The sequence below is a fragment of the Lytechinus variegatus genome, chromosome 1 (genome assembly GCF_018143015.1).
Source record: "Lytechinus variegatus isolate NC3 chromosome 1, Lvar_3.0, whole genome shotgun sequence".
NCBI classification, from domain to species: domain Eukaryota; kingdom Metazoa; phylum Echinodermata; class Echinoidea; order Temnopleuroida; family Toxopneustidae; genus Lytechinus; species Lytechinus variegatus.
In genome coordinates, this window is record NC_054740.1 from 18,287,081 (window position 1) to 18,292,880 (window position 5,800).

Here is a 5,800-nt window from a genome sequence, read left to right on the forward strand (position 1 = left end):
CGTTTGTTCAAAATATTTTCTTACTATGAACTATATTCATACATTCATTGTTTTCTTGAAAATTCATTGTGTGTCTCTTTGTTTACAAAGGACATTGGGCAAATTTCTTGTAGAAAAAATAGGACACTGATGGATTTCCATAGAGTTACTGTTGATTGATCAGTCATAACTCTTTGTAAGACGGGGCCCTGTTCATGTGTTCTACCTAGAGTTCTAGTATGGGAATTGAACTTAAATGTCATGATCGGTTTCAAAATTCTGTCTGATGCATATTCAGAGCTGACAAGTAGTACTAATTTTCAGTATTTAGTACTGAAAAGTGAGAAGAATACTGTTTGTTCATGTAAAATACTGATTTCTAAAGTTTCAGCTTTATGTCTTGTCCTATATTTTTTTTAAATACTGATTTTCAGCTTTAAAAATTCTTTTTCAGGTTGGCAGGTCTGCATATTAATAACATGCGCTTTGTAATATAGTCATGATTCTAGTATGTTTATGAACAGAATTTGCTGAGATATCTTAAATATCAAATTTTTAGGAAATTTGTCTTAAAATGAAGGTTTTTGTCTTGTAATGCAGCTGGTTTATTAATAGACTTTGCTAATCCCAGTTCGATATTGGGAAAAATTGAAGCCGTTACACCTTATCAAAAGGCAGGCTATCCCAATGAATACATTATTGAAGCCATGTATTTTCACTTTCCTGAACATTGTATCTTTTATCCACAGATGCAATAATGTATGCTTGGAATAGTAGGTTAGATGAAATTAAATACTTTGACAAAGTATAGCCTGTGCCCTGTATTCAATGGCAAAAATAGTGAGGGCTGAGTTAGCATTTAATATCATTGTTACAAGTTCATTTTTCTATAAAATTCTGATCATGAACCAACCAGTGTCATTCTTTCATATTTGCTATCCATCTTCTTCCAGTGGAAATGCCGACTCAAGAAACTGAACATATCAAAGGGCCCTGATCTTCTTGTTTTTCAGTGACTATTAACATGTTTTGGTTTTCTACCTTTCCATTTTTATAAGATATATTATATTGAATTAATTGGTTTCTTTTTAAATCTTGTACATACTTTAAAAATATGAAACATACATGTCGGTATTTACATATTGTCATTCGTGAATTATGCAATGAAAAAATTGTCATTTACGTATTTTTGTGCTTTGATGTTTTAGATATCAGCTCGACAGCTATCTTTAGTTTAATAATCTTAGTGAAAAATATTAATGAATAAAAGCTATTTGAATATTTAAAATCTTGTGAAAAGTAGATAGCTTAAAATTGATGAGGCAAAAATGAATGAGAGAACTATATTTGTGTTTTAAGTGTTCATCATGTACCAGAAAGATGCAATGATTCTTAATTCTCAACCCAGATAATTTATATATTTATCTCAGAGTATTTATGATCATTCATGAATTTTAATGTAGATAATTCAATAATTTTACTTTCAAGTACGTCATGTTCGTATAGAGCACAGAATATAAAAAAATAATTACATTTGTCCCTCCCAATGAAATGTAACAAATTTCAAAATTGATTTATGGTTATCTGCACCAAGGTGAAAAAAACAAAACATTCCAGATTACTAAATGTGTTTGTAATACCTACAGGTTTTTCTTTTTTCTGTATGAATAAGTGGTATTAATGATAAAATGGCTAACTCATAATGTGACCAAGCAATTCGATTTCATACATGTTATTAGTTGTGTATAGACTAGAGATTTCATATTTCTTTAAGCAGTAGTTTTATTATGTACTGAAATAAAATCTACTGATTTTTAACAAGATTATATGTGTACACAATGGAGAAATCCTTATGAGAAGACAAGTTTGAATTGGTTGAACAGAAAAAAATAACAAGGAAAGAGATGGATATATATATAGAGGAAAATAGAAGAGATAGATCTTTATATGTATTAAAAAAAAGCCTAATGCTTTTGTATGAGAAACAAGGAGGTGAAATTGATATCATAGTGATGAATAAGTTTGAAAAAAAAGAAAGATTGAAAGAGAAAATGGAAATGATATAGAAAATGACAACAAAAAGAGGAGAAAGAAAGGAGAGAATGTCGTGCACAAAAGGAAAGAGAGATTGAGGGGCAGCTAGATTCTTAATAATGAAATAAGAAAAATTATTCTCTTTTGGCATGTGCCCTAATCCAAGCTATGTGGGGAAGTTACAAATTGATGCAGAGGTTTGAGCCCTGGTCATGTCTCTCGGATAGTGATGTTTAATGTCGGTCCATGACATCAATCGTATCTGATTGATTTACGTCTGAAAAAAACTCAAATACACACACACACCTCTTGTTACACTGGCTAAAACAAATTGAGACCAAAAGTATTACCCGTTGATGACATATTCAGTATAAAACCATCATTTGCACAAGTTTAGGAACACTTTTCCAAAATAAAAATTACTGCAGCAAGAAACAAGAACATGTGTGTACTACAAAGATAAATGTATTTATTCATGAAACATACTCAAATGAAAAAAAAAGCTCTTCTAAAAATCAGGAGCATATCTGAAATATGCAATCATGCACTCTTGGTTGTAATTATTTCTTATTAGTTATAAGAACTGCTCATTATAAGAAAGTGCAATGATTTGCTAATATCCAAGGTATAGTCTAGATATTAATATATGAAAGAACACCTCTACAACCAAATATGAATCCCACATTATGGTTAGCACATAATGTGACATATCATAAAACTGCATAAGTTTGCATGATAATCTTTATTATATCATCAAACTAAATCTTTCCATTTGAACATAAACATTCACAGGAAAATCCAAGTTTTCATTTGTTTTTTTCAATCTAATTGTTAAGCAACAAAGGGCAATTCCAGAGTACATAACATGTAGAGCTATTTTTCAAGGTGAGTTTGCAAATGAATTTACCATTTAGGAAGGCTGCAATGACCTATCAAATAGACACCATTTTTTTTATTCAAAGCGTAAAAATATTCTTGGATCCAATATTGAATTCTAAATTTATTGATTTCTTTAAGACAAATCATCACAACTGAAATGGAAGTCTTACATCATTAAGACAAGGCCAATTATTCATAACAAAAAAAAATGGTTTTATATCAAATAGGGCATTTATGAATCCCCTAGGTCATAACAAAGAAGAGCACAGGGTCAATCCCTAATACCATGGTCACATTTGTTCTACGGCGGCCGTACGGCGAGTCGAAAACAGCCGTTTTATCAATTTTGATTCAAACCACCTATATGTAGTTGGACAAAAAATGTTGAAACGGCTGTTTTCGACTCGCCGTACGGCGGCCGTAGAACAAATGTGACCATGGCATTAGGCATCTCATACCATGGCCATTACAGCCAAAGATTAATTTAAGCCCTCTCATAATAGTAATTATTTGTCTTACTTTCGAAATCCTTATCCATATCACATAAATACACACTTGTGAAGTGAGTGTTGTCCATTAAAAAACAAGTACTATTATTATTACCATATCTTTTTAAAGTGCTTCCATTCGACTTTAGACATGTGAGTATTTAAGTCAGTTAGGAAAGGATGAAGCTTCACTACTTTCAAAGTACAAACACATTTACATAGCCATTAGTCTTTGTACTTTAAAGGTTAACAATGTATCTCATAGATCAGATTAGTTCTGGTTTTAATTTGAATAATGGAGGAGCCAGTCTGAAAGTAATTGTGAAAGACTGTTCTTTATAATGTACCTAAAACTAGTGTTTGCTGTAAAGCATTGGAATCACCAACTAGCACATCAATGATGTGGAGCTAATCCGGCATCTCGCAACAAAATTTAACACAATTTTAATTTCAGCCCAGTAGACACTGTATTGAATTATATTGGTGACATAAATTGAGGATATAGAATTGAAATTGATGAAGAAATGACTTAGAAGCATTTTTTGTGAGCTATGAATAAATTTCATATGAATTAAGTATTAATAATTATCTAGTTAAGTTTCTTAACTCTGTGTAGAACCTTGGTGAACCTAATGTAGCTCTCAGATGGAACAAAAATAACCAAAGTCAATCAACATATAATTTTTGTGAGTTTTGAAAATATATGAATAAATTAGCATACTCAATGAGTTTCAAATTCTATGTTGAAGACTGGTGAACCTCATGAAGCTCTACCAGATGGAAGAAAAAAAATCTAATTCGGTCAACAAATAAAGAAGCATTTTATGTGAATTTTTCAATATTTGCATAAATTAATTTCACATAAATTAGCATAAAAAACTTCTGGTCAAAATTCTGTGTAGAAGTTTGGTGAACCTCATGAAGCTCTACCAGATGGTAGCAAAAAATTCAAAATCAGTCAACAAATGAAGCATTTTTTGTGAATTTTGAAAAATGTGCATAAATTAGCATATTTAATGATTTTCAAAATTCTGTGTAGAAGTTTTGAATCCCCCACCTAGTGCTATCATATAAAGCAAACAGAATTGAAATCGGACTTGAAATGGCAAAGTAATAGCATTTTGAAATTGTGGACAGACGACGGATGCCACGCCACAGCATAAGCTCATCTTGCCCTTCGGGCCGGATGAGCTAAAAATAATGAACAGTGACTCAGTTCTTCTGAATGTTACATGCACTGCATACATATAAGCATGCATGGGACTACACCCAAATTGTCGACCCATCAGTTTCAGCTGTTATATGTTAGATAATGAATGTGAGGGTATTTAATGGTCAGTCCTTTGCAGTTGATCATTTTCTCATGCTATCCTTTCTAAGTAACATGAAAATAATCATTAATAGACGATTGGGGTGTTGCAAGAAACTTGCAATCGATGTAGGCCGATGCTAGTCCCAAAATCAATCATTTCTTGCAACTAATTGCAAATTTACTACTGATGACTGGTCAGCCTATTGTATCAACAAGAATAAATCATGTAGTAGGTTTCACGGTACACCATGTATCTTTCTTGGGCGACTCTGAGTATCATATGACCAAAGGTTCACAATCGGTTGTTCTACGTGAATGTGAGAGTGAGAGAGATTTAGGAGTTCAGGTAGACTCACGTCTTTCTTTCAAGGAGCACATTTCTAAAGTGGTGTCAAAGTCTAATAGACTGCTTGGTATTATAAGAACTTTTGTACATTTGGATAAGACCTCTATTAAGCTTTTGTTTAAGGGTATTATTCGCCCTATCTTAGAGTATGGCCAGGCTGCGTGGTCACCGTATAAGCTGGGTGAGCAGAGGCGGTTAGAGTGTCCAACGTAGAGCTACTAAATTGATCCCAGGTATTAAGCACCTATCATACTCTGAACGTCTTCGCCTCCTGAAATTGCCATCACTCAGTCACCGACGTAAAAGAGGTGACATGATTGATGTGTACAAATATCTGCATGGTTACTATGATTCAAGTTCTGAGCTTTTCTATCTGAGACGTGGTGGTAAAACACGTGGTCATTCCTTAAAGCTAGAGAAAAGATATTCGCGTCTTGATGTGCGTAAGTTTTTCTTTGCTAACCGAGTGATAGATGTGTGGAACAGTCTCCCAGAAGATGTAGTTACTGCTTGTTCAGTGATTGCTTTTAAGAATAGACTGGATAAGCATTGGGAGAAGATTGCCTATGACTTTGAGTAATTTTCGTTTCTTGTGTGTTTCCATGGAATTTTTCACTGTCTACGATACCCCTGCCACCCCTCCATGCCAACATAAGTAGCGCATCTAATTTTGTCTTAAGGAGAGCAGCAATAGACATTTCTAGTTTGATCGATGAACAGGCTTTGTCCCACAACATCGTTGAAGTAAACTAAACTAAACTA